The following is a 12277-nucleotide window of genomic DNA, read 5'->3' as shown; positions in this document are numbered from 1 at the left end:
CTGAGCATTCTAATCTAATAGAATTGGCAGTAGCGTGTGTGACGGAGAGGAGCGGGTGAAGGGAATTAGTTTGGGTTGCCCAGCATTCAATAGTAAATTTACACTAGATTAAGAGGAATTGATTTCATTCCGGTGCTCAGATGCTGATTTAGAACTGAGTGGCATTATGAGATCAGGAATAGCTCAGACTGGATCAGTAGCTACCTGCCACAGCAGTAGTGAACGATTAACACAAGGGCCACCATTTGTGGCCCCTATTCATAGGAGGATCCACCAGGTTTGTGGTATCTGGTTCATGCTTATAGTCCCACTCTCGAGCCATTGCCATTATGCTGTGTTAACAGTTCGTGTTAGCAGCATACCATTAGCACTTTGCTTGGTGGTGCTGCTAATATTCAGACTTTTATTTCAGTCTGGCTTGTCATCTTTCGGGGTGATGTGACATGGATGGGTATCATATCCCCTCTTAAATACTTTTTGTAAGTTACAAGCAGGGTTCAACTCACACCTATCAATCACTCTAAGATTGGGAAGGGGAGAGTAGCTAACCAACTGGGGTCCTAATGTCCATCCATTTAGTATGCTTGACCATAAATCATTACTCAGTGGTTAAACTTCCTAAGTAAAAAAAAATAATTCTGGGGTTATCTGTACTTCACTACATTCCTAAAGAAAATAATGTACTTTTTACTCTATACATTTTCCGTGACACCCAAAAGTACATGTCACATTTTGAATGATTAGCAGGACAACATTTTTACAATTCACACAATTATCAAGATAACATCCCTGGTCAACCCTACTGCATCTGATCTGGCGGACTCACTAAACACATGCTTTGTTTGTAAATTATGTCTGCGCGTTGGAGTGTGCCCCTGGCTATCCATAAATACAATTATGACTTCTGGGTTGCTTAATATAAGGAATTTGAAATTATGATACTTAAGTATATTTGAGCAATTACATTAACTTTTGGTACTGAAGTATATTTAAAACCAAATACTTTTACACAAGTAGTATTTTACTGGGTGACTTTCACTTTTACTGGGGTCATTTTTTTATTACTACTGCTGTACAGTATATTGTATGCTACAGTGTACACTGAGTGTACAAAACATGAAGAACACCTACTCTTTCCATGACAGACTGACCAGGTGAACTCAATATTAGGAATGTGTTCTTAATGTTTTGTACACTCGGTGTATATACTGTATGCTCCCACCCATCCAGGACACCTACTTAAATGCTGGATGAGGAAGGCAATATAATCAAGGACTCCACACACCCCCGCCTTGAGCTGTTTACTCCCTGACCGTCACGCAGACGGTATCGGAGCATGAGGTCTGATACCAACAGGCTCAGAGACAGTTTGTATGTACTGTACAAGACATCAGACTGCTGAACACTTGAACCGGACTGACCATCTGCTCTGATTCTCCGCACCTTAGAACACATGCACTCATGCATACACCCTCACAGACCACAGGAGGTTGGTGGGACCTAAATTGGGGAGGACTGGCTCGTTTTAACGGCTGGAGCAGAATCAGGGGAATGGTATCAAATACATCAAACGGTTTCCATGTGTTTAATGCTATTCCTTTTGCTCCGTTCCTGCCATTATTATTTGCCGTCCTCCCCACAGCAGCCTCCTGTGACACACATCTACACATACAGTATATACAGTACATTCATGCTACACAAACATCACAACTGCTGCTACCAGACTTATTAGTCTTGCTAAATACTGCACAGTTTAAACACGTGCTCCCCAATCCCCCCCTATCCCAAAACACATGTAAATATTGGACTATCCTGTATTATACTTATGCTAAAATGTTTATTCTATTCTACTGAGCCATTTACTTTATGATCCTATTTTAATATTTTCTTATTTCTTACTGTTGTTGCATTGTCGAGAAGGAACCTGCAAGTCAGCATTTAGTTGGACGGTGTATCCCATACATACGACTAGTAAAACCTGAAACTGTATGCTGTGTTTACATGCTTGATCTCGAAGGAATTTGACCCATATCTCACCTGGCTCTCTAACGATTTACTTGTGTCTCCTCATTGATGGTCTCCCCCACGTGTTTACTCCTAGGCCATTGTCTTTGTGCCAGAAACTCCCATAATCCAGTCAGATGCACCACCTGTGTCTTATACTGTACTGTGTTTGAGTGGTTATATAAAGAGGCTATATAAAAGCTTCAGACACTGACCCACACCAGGTAGACAACAGCAGGTCCACACATCCAGATCCAGTCCTCTCTCTTACAGAGGGTTCCCCATCGGAGAGAAAGAGAGGGAGTCTAGGAAGACTGAGCGGAAACCGTTTGAGAGGAGTTGCCCAGCAGAGCTGTATTTTCACTATCAGTCTCTAAGCAACCAGTTGAAACCCTGGAGACCAGCAGCAAGATGTTTTTTAGACTCCCAAGATTAACTCCTGGGTACATACGATATCTACAGGTGAGTGGCCAGTGAAACGCACTTTTTTAGATAAATCTTATAAAATGATACAAAAGGACAGCATGTTTAGTTGTAGCATTCCTTACTTTAAGGCGATAAGTGTTGTTAAAACTGTCTGCTACCGAACCATCAAATGATGGTATTTATAAATAAATGATCTGGGCTCCTGAAAGGGCTGATCTCTATAATATATAAACTACTTTTGGAAAGCTAATATTCTGAGCTAGCCATTAAACAAGTATGGTTGGGCTCTGGGCTCCTGAAAGGGCTGATCTCTATAATATATAAACTACTTTTGGATAGCTAATATTCTGAGCTAGCCATTAAAAAAGTATGGTTGACAACCCTTTAATAACTGGAACAGAATATGGAAAAATATGACCTTGACATCCCGTAATCCGAACCATCAATTTATACATTTTAATTTTGTTCACCGACTGTATTTAACACCAATGAAACTTATTAGGATGAAATTGGCCCCCATTCCCAACTGTTCACTGTGTCCCCTAAATCAGGTAGGCACATTATTTCATATGATGTGGGGGTGCCCTGCAGTTAAATGCTACTGGGGCAAAGTTACACAATTAATTTAGAAGTGCATGAATTTAAATATCCAATGCTTTGCAACTATCATGTTACTTAACGGTAGCCTCTTGAATCTCTATAACAATCAGAGAAAGTGAATGCTGGCATGCACCACTGCTGCGAAAAACAATGAGGCTAGGTGGGGTGGGAGGCATGTTTCCGGGTGGGGAGGGAGGATGCGGGCGGGCAGGTGGATGGGGACTGTGTTGGGGTTATCTTTTTATATGGATTTCTTAGATTTTTGTTTAGTTTTTTTTTAACCTGTAACCTGTCTGCTACATCAAGTAGCTCAGGTCCAGATTATCTCTTTGGTTGAGTCAGTGGAAACTGCCCTCGACATTGGATAGCATGAGGCAGTGGAAACTGCCCTCGACACTGGATAGCATGATGCAGTGGAAACTGCCCTCGACACTGGATAGCATGAGGCAGTGGAAACTGCCCTCGACACTGGATAGCATGAGGCAGTGGAAACTGCCCTCGAACACTGGATAGCATGACGCAGTGGAAACTGCCCTCGACACTGGATAGCATGAGTCAGTGGAAACTGCCCTCGACACTGGATAGCATGATGCAGTGGAAACTGCCCTCGACACTGGATAGCATGATGCAGTGGAAACTGCCCTCGACACTGGATAGCATGAGGCAGTGGAAACTGCCCTCGACACTGGATAGCATGAGGCAGTGGAAACTGCCCTCGACACTGGATAGCATGAGGCAGTGGAAACTGCCCTCGACACTGGATAGCATGAGGCAGTGGAAACTGCCCTCGACACTGGATAGCATGATGCAGTGGAAACTGCCCTCGACACTGGATAGCATGAGGCAGTGGAAACTGCCCTCGACACTGGATAGCATGAGGCAGTGGAAACTGCCCTCGAACACTGGATAGCATGACGCAGTGGAAACTGCCCTCGACACTGGATAGCATGAGTCAGTGGAAACTGCCTTTGACACTGGATAGCATGAGTCGGTGGAAACTGCCCCTGACACTGGATAGCATGAGTCAGTGGAAACTGCCCTCGACACCGGATAGCATGAGGCAGTGGAAACTGCCCTCGACACTGGATAGCATGAGGCAGTGGAAACTGCCCGACACTGGATAGCATGAGGCAGTGGAAACTGCCCTCGACACTGGATAGCATGAGGCAGTGGAAACTGCCCTCGACACTGGATAGCATGAGGCAGTGGGCTCTGCTTTTTTTGGCATGACTTTGCCTGGCTTGTTTTGATATGACTTTGCCTGGCTTGTTTTGATTGAGGACCTTTCAAACATAATGCCTGGCAATATCTGCTGATGTTGTAGTATAGATGACTTGGTCCTTGGAATTCTGAGGCTTTAGGAGTCTCTAGGGAGTACATGGGATGTAAAGAAATGGATTGAACTTGAGATGGTGTATTGACGTATGCTGTATTGCCTGTAGTTGTTGTGGATGGGTGGACAGGTTCGGCTCTGCCTCTAGGTTTACATCTTATCCATAGATTGCTTTACTGAGCCTAACGTTATCATATATTACTAATCCATTGCATCTTATATTAGGGCAGTTTGTCTCAAATAGTTTTATGTTTAGATCCTTCTTCGAGAGTTCAGCGGCTTTGCAATCATTCAAATTTGAGAGTGACTGCAGGCAATGACAGAGGAAAAAACACAGTGAATTTGCAATGTGTAATAGACCACAGTGCAGTTTACGTTTCTACTTCCATCAAAAAAAACGATATTCTCTGTTTTACTTATCAGCTATAGACTTGAGGAAGTCTTTTGTTTTAGCTCACAAAGCTTCATTTGACGTATTTACTGCTGTTTACCGCAAGCTAGTGAGGACAAATCCATGACATGTTTGGTTGAATTCTGATTACAAATAACTCAGTGAGAGAGCATCGGGAATGGGTCTGGGATTCAGAGCTCAGGTTCCTGTTATTTCTTCTTCTCTTTATTGTTGTCTAGGGGCCTGCGTGGAAATGTGTCCGCATCACAAGAGAGCCTTTGTCAGAGTTAATTTGGCAAAATGGGAGAAAGTGGGTTTTTAATTTCTTGGGTGGGGGTGATGGGGGCATAATTGTGGCTGACTCAATTGGCGCAGAGGAAAGTTGAGACTTCTGTCGCAAGAGACTGGGAGGTTATATTATGTTTGTTCTGTTGAAGCGACTGCAGCCCACAACATCTCCCCCATCTATCAGTATAGGAAATAATTGCATTATATATATGTGATTTTCATTTAGCTGGCTTATATGGCCACAATGCACAGTACATTCAGTACATTGGTCGTGGTCTCAGTGGACTGGCATTGAGCCAGTATTGAAAACCTGTTCTGGTTATCCTATAGATGCCAATGCCATGCCATCTCCCAAGTCAATTGTTAATGAATAAGAAAGCTTTCCCCTGTAACCACATCATGTTGCTTTGTCTCCCACTCAGACCCAGGCTGTGGCAAGTGAGACCCAGAGGGCTGGCGACCAGGCCATGCCCCGTCTGGCCATGTTCCTGGGGGCCTTGGGGATTGGGGTGTGTGGCTACAGCTCCAGGCAGTTGGCACTGTACCACCGGCCCTCCGCTCGCGTGCTGACCTGGATGGACGTCGGGAGCACCCCGGTGAAGGGGAGAGCCCCATCTTTCATGGACCTGTCTCAACGCCACACTGTCTGTCAGAACATCCCGCCTCCGTCATTTGCTGGGCAGAAAGTGCCTTAAAACAACAATCAATCAATATGAATCCCTCAGTATGTAGTATCTCTCTACCCAGGTATGGTGGAGCTTTAGTCCACTGTGCATGCACTTTAGTGTTAACAGAAGTTGAACCCTAACCTAGTGATCAATAATCTGATGACCAATGATTACTAGCCTCACCTGTGTAAAATTCTTCATTGGCATACAGTATATGAGCTGAAATACCAGGTTATGAATTTGAGATGACTGATTCGATGAGTAGTTCAACCTGTTGCTATAGTAGCTTGGAAGATTTAGCTGTGGCCGTCCATCTGAATAGCTACATATTGTGTGCCTGTGAAGGCTGGTAAATTGTCACCATGTTTGGCTCAGCCCCCTGGTACACAGATGGTTGGCAACCCCCGCTCCCTCGGGCAGATTGCCATCCATAAGGGCTGGGGAAGCTCATCCACGTCCAACTACTTTCATTGATTTCAATGAATAAGAAACAGGAGGTGCCATCCGTCACTATAGCTTGGCATGCACTGTCAGGTCCGGTCTGGACCAGAGTGAAAGACCGGTTATTATTTCACTGCATTGTCAAACGATAGCACTACAGTTGTCCTCTCTGAGGGTGTCAATTCTCTTACATATTGATACTGTATGTAATGAGGTACATTGTACACTGTAATGAGGGATGTCCAAGGGTGTTTTGGGCGATTTTTCAGAGACAGTCACTGAAGCAAGCTAGTGATTCTTCCGGTTGTATAGGATGGACCATACTCTCAATATGATTTCTCACTTGAGGACAACATCCAGACTGCAATGCCATGTAAATAATGCCACTTTATTAATACTGCTCATTAGATTACTGTTCCTATTTTCAAATCGAATCATGTTATTTGTCACATGCGCCGAATACAAATGGTGTAGACTTTACTGTGAAAGGCTTGCTTTATGACCCCTTCCCAACGATGCAGAGTCTAAAAAATAATAATACAAAAGAAAAATAAGGATAAAATAGTAACAGAAGAAGAATGAAATAAAATACACAAGAATGGAACTACGGTATATCCAGGAAGCACCAGTACCAGATCAGTGTGCAGAGGCATGAGGTATTTGAGGTAGATATGTAAATGAAGGCAGGGTAAAGTAACCAGGCAACAGAATAGATAATAATAAGAGCAAAATAAATAAGAGTAGCAGCAGCAAATTACGAGTTTAAAGTGTGTGTGTTCGTGGGTGTGTAATGTGTGTGTGTGTGTGTGTGTGTGTATGTAGTGTATGTGAATGTGTGTGTTTTCTGTGGGAATGTCAATGTTGTGAGTCAGTGTGTATCTGGTTTCTATAGTCTAGGTGTACGTAGGGTCAGTGCAAGAGAGTCAGTGCAGAAAGTTTGGGGACCATGAATTGACTATTTAGCAGTCTTATTGCTTTGGGGTAGAAAGCCTGTTGGTCTGAGCCGATGCTCCGGTACCGTTTTCTGGACGGTAGCAGAGTGAACAGTTTATGGCTTGTGTGGCTGGAGTCTTTGGCAATGTTTCAGACATTCCTCTGACACTGCTTGATATAGAGGTCCTGGATGGCAGGGAGCTCGGCCCCAGTGATGTACTGAGCTGTTCTCATCACCCTCTGTAGCGCTTTGCGGTGGAAGGCGGTGCATTTGCCATACCAAGCGGTAAATAGGCCAGTCCTGATTGTTGTTGTTCCTCTTCCTGAGTGGGAATGCCCTCTTCGCGACTGTGTGGGTGTGTGTGGACCATGTTAAGTCCTTAGTGATGTGGACCAAGAAACTTGAAACTCGCGACCTGCTCCACTACAACCCTGTCGATGTGGATGGGGGCGTGCTTTCCCCTCTTTCTCCTATAGTCCACGAGCAGCTCCTTGGTCTCACTGACGTTGAAGGAGAGGTTGTTGTCCTGGCACCACACTGCTAAGTCTCTGACCTCCTCCCCATAGGCTGTCTCATCGCCATCGGTGATCAGTCCTACCACCGTTGTGTCGTTAGCAAGCTTGATGGTGTTGGAGTCATGCGTGGCCACACAGTTGTGGGGAGTACAGGAAGGGACTATGCCTCACCACCTGGGCCCGGCCCATTGGGAAGTCCAGGATCCAGTTGCCGATGGAGAGGTTCAGTTCCAGGGTCCCTAGCTTGATAATGAGCTTGGAGGGGACTATAGTACTGAACACTGTAGTCCATGAACAGCATTTTCACATAATTATTTCCGCTCTTGTCCAGGTGTGAGAAGGCATTGTGAAGTGCAATTGAGATGGCTTCATCTGTAGATCTGCTGGGGCGGTATGCAAATTGGAGTGGGTCCAGGGTGTCTGGGATGATGGTGTTGATGTGTGTCATGACCAGCCTTTCAAAGCACTTCATGATTACAGATATGAGTGCTACAGGGCGATAGTCATTTAGGCAGTTTACCTAGGAGCTCTTGGTAACAGGACTGGGTGGTCAGCTTGAAACTGGTTGGGATTGTGATTTTTAAGCTGTTTAAACGTTTTTCTCACATTGGCCTCAGAGAGCGAGATCACACAGTCCTCGAAGCGGCTGGGTTTTCCTTTGTAATCCGTTATCGTCTACAAGCCCTGCGACATACGACGAGCGTCGGAGCCGGTGTAATAGGATTCTACCTTCCTCCTATATTGTCCTTTTGTACGTTTGATGTCTTGTCCGAGGTCGTGTGTCCATGTCTGTGTCCCGTTCCTTGTCAGCGGTAGCTCTAGTCTTTAGCCCAGTGAGGATATTGCCTGTAATCCACGGTTTTTGGTTTGGGTACGTTCGTATAGTCACGTTCGTGAAGTCTAATGGTTAAAATGATGCTGGCAGAGACAGACAGAGAGAGAGAGAGAGAGAGCAGGATGACGAAGCTCCTAATCACTCAGCCAATTTCCTCCTGTAGGATTTAACCAGGTGGAGTTGGCACATCGCTCTAATCTGGTATTAGGGATGATGACCAATCAGGACAGGAGACTGGTTCCTGCTGTGAATAGAGGCTGGGTACCAAAACGATCATATTATGGGAGCTCTTCATCCAGTCTATGTTGGGATATGATACATTCAAAATCACCAGCTATTGTAAAACCACTAAACGTCAAATCAATACTCTTGACCTTAAACAAAGAGGAGTGATTTTTAAGGAGAGCAGGTACAGTAGAGGTCAGCAGAATCTGATCCCATAATCTTTTTCCACAGCAGCCGAGCCAGTTTCCGGAGTCTGCCAAGATATACGTTTTTAGCAGGACCAGATTAGCTGTGCTAGCTCTGCCTCTGCATTGTAGGTCACTACAAATGGCCCTAATCCACTCAGCAGATGTTCTAATTGGCCAAGCTGGCGTCAGAGAGCGACCGGCAGTCCCCTCAACTCGGCTATGACCGACACTCATAAACAACTTGTCAATGGACTGGCTAATGATCTTACACAGAAACATGACATGTCGAAACAGCACAAAACTCTAATGCCTCCTGTTAGGTCACCCCCTATTGCCCTCTAAATAGAACATGATGTATTCTATACCTATACCTTGTAAGGTATTTCTGGGACAAAGAAATTTGGCAATTTTGCACTTTGGGCACTTTTTCCTTCTTTAATTTATCTTGTTTCTACAAATGTGTCACTACTATTTTAAGTTATTACTGTTGACTATTGTTGACCTTCACTACCCCTGTTATGTCTGTTGTACAGTAGAAAGTCAATAAAACGTTTTTCAAAATGATTGACCAATGTATTATATTGTTTTGTCTGATTACTTAGACATAATAATGGTAATTGAAACGGCATGTAGAATAGCATATACTGTACCCAGAACCCCAACAGGCATAGTTAGAACGATTGATATTGGTCTTTCTATTCCCAATTCCAGACTTGTTACCTGTGGGGGCTTCAGGCTCTTTGGCTGTATAATAATGACTTGAAGCATGAAACACCATCCAGAGGCATTAGCTCTACATCCGCTCTGTTAGCTGTGGTTCATAGAGCACATATTGCTGATGTATCCCCCATCCGACTCACTATCATCATCCAACTAGACACCATCAATTATCTTAATGAACCCACAGGGTGTAACAGAGTCATGTGCTTTTACACTGTAGTAAATCCCAAATGGATTCAACTCTGTTTTACCAGTGAGATATTGCTTCATTCATTCTATTTAGTGAGGAAAGGTGCCCTTTGTGTGAGTGTATAAAGCTCAATTAGGAATTAGAATACTAGAATGGACATGGACCGTCTTATTATTATTATATATTAGAATAGTATTATTCTGTACGCAAATCCCAGATAGTCAATTTAGTAGATTGTTACATTTCGTATGTATTAATTTGTGGATGTCCATCACCCCATTTCGTAAGATATATGTTACGAATTACAATTCGTATTATATGTTACGAATTTGCACAATATGTACATTTTGGAGTTAGGTTGAAGGGTCAAGGTTATGGGAAGGGTTATCTAAAGGGGTTAGGGGAAAGATTAGCTAACATGCTAAGTAGTTGCAAAGTACATGTAGCTAAAAAAATAGTAAGTAGTTGAAAAGTTGCTAATTAGATCAAATGCGAAAGCTGTCCATAATGAGATTTCAACGTGTTCAGTACGCTATCCCTGTTATGTTCATCTGCCTTGCATCATCATTCATAAACTCTCTTTCTGCACCTGCTTCCTGACTCCCTGAGTATTCGTAACATATACGATTGGCCAACCACCCTACTTTAGTTTTTGCCTTAAGTAACTGTGACCTTTCTGCGTTGGGTTCTGGTAAGGTGTAGGTGGAAGATAAGACTCTATAGACACAATTCTGCCGGTTGTCTCTCTTTTAATGACTGCATGGAATGGATACAGATACAAGGCAAAAGTTAATGCTGCCGTCTGGACTCCCATACAACTATATTTGCCTCTCCTCATCACGCTCTGAACTCAGTAGTAAAAGCATCAACAACAAAAATACATTGTACAAAATGTATATGTTCATATTTTCAAAAGACTCATTACATTTTATAAATGTTGTACACCCACAATTTGTTAATAAGTGCTAAATATTTAGAAGAGAGTGTACTATTGTACCATTATACCTGAGGCATACTAATGAAGCAACAACGCCATTTTTGACATGCCCGGGCAAGTAACAAAATGAACGGCAGCTAATGAACGGCACATTAAACAGGAAATACAAAATCGTCACATTTCACAACATACCTGCATGGAATGGATACAAATACAAAAGTTAATGCTGCCGTCTGGACTACACACAAGTACATTTGCCTGATAAAAGACAGCGCCGAAAACCCATGAGAAAATAAAAACTCAATGTCTGCACCTGATAGAGATCCTCTCCCACAACAAAGCTAATGGTAGTTAGGCTAGCCTTGCAAAGTTGTACTCAAACATTATCCCCATTCACATGAATATATATTGCTATAAACAGTAATGCAACACTAAATCAGTGATGATATAACTTTTGCTTGTCTTTTCTTGTGAATTTGTGAACATTTGCGAACATGTGCATTCTAAAGACCAGAGCATGGGCCTCCCGGGTGGTGCAGTGGTTAAGGGCGCTGTACTGCAGCGCCAGCTGTGCCACCAGAGACTCTGGGTTCGCGCCCAGGCTCTGTCCGGGTTAGGGAGGGTTTGGCCGGTAGGGAAATCCTTGTCTCATCGCGCACCAGCGACTCCTGTGGAGGGCAACTAATGTTGTTATTATTTTTTTAACCAAATATTTTTTCACAACAGTAGTGCACTGGGCCTTTACTAGTATTAGCAGACCAATAGAAACACCTATAGCGCAGGCAAAAATGTGCTTTGGCAAAAAAAGGTATTTGTATAATTAAGAACAGGATCTTGCAGGATTCAATAGTTGGAATTGTAAGAGTTGTTGCCCTGTCCCTTTCTCTGTGATCACCATTCTAATGGGATCCAGAAAGAACAAAACCCTGTCCCTTTCTCTGTGATCACCATTCTAATGGGATCCAGAAAGAACAAAACCCTGTCCCTTTCTCTGTGATCACCATTCTAATGGGATCCAGAAAGAACAAAACCCTGTCCCTTTCTCTGTGATCACCATTCTAATGGGATCCAGAAAGAACAAAACCCTGTCCCTTTCTCTGTGATCACCATTCTAATGGGATCCAGAAAGAACAAAACCCTGTCCCTTTCTCTGTGATCACCATTCTAATGGGATCCAGAAAGAACAAAACCCTGTCCCTTTCTCTGTGATCACCATTCTAATGGGATCCAGAAAGAACAAAACCCTGTCCCTTTCTCTGTGATCACCATTCTAATGGGATCCAGAAAGAACAAAACCCTGTCCCTTTCTCTGTGATCACCATTCTAATGGGATCCAGAAAGAACAAAACCCTGTCCCTTTCTCTGTGATCACCATTCTAATGGGATCCAGAAAGAACAAAACCCTGTCCCTTTCTCTGTGATCACCATTCTAATGGGATCCAGAAAGAACAAAACCCTGTCCCTTTCTCTGTGATCACCATTCTAATGGGATCCAGAAAGAACAAAACCCTGTCCTCAAACATTTACATCAAAAAGGTGCAAAGTTATGGGTAAAGACAAAAAACATTCACATCAAATGAAA

The sequence above is a fragment of the Oncorhynchus mykiss genome, chromosome 25, assembly GCF_013265735.2.
Source record: "Oncorhynchus mykiss isolate Arlee chromosome 25, USDA_OmykA_1.1, whole genome shotgun sequence".
NCBI lineage: Eukaryota > Metazoa > Chordata > Actinopteri > Salmoniformes > Salmonidae > Oncorhynchus > Oncorhynchus mykiss.
This window is presented reverse-complemented; position numbering follows the sequence as displayed.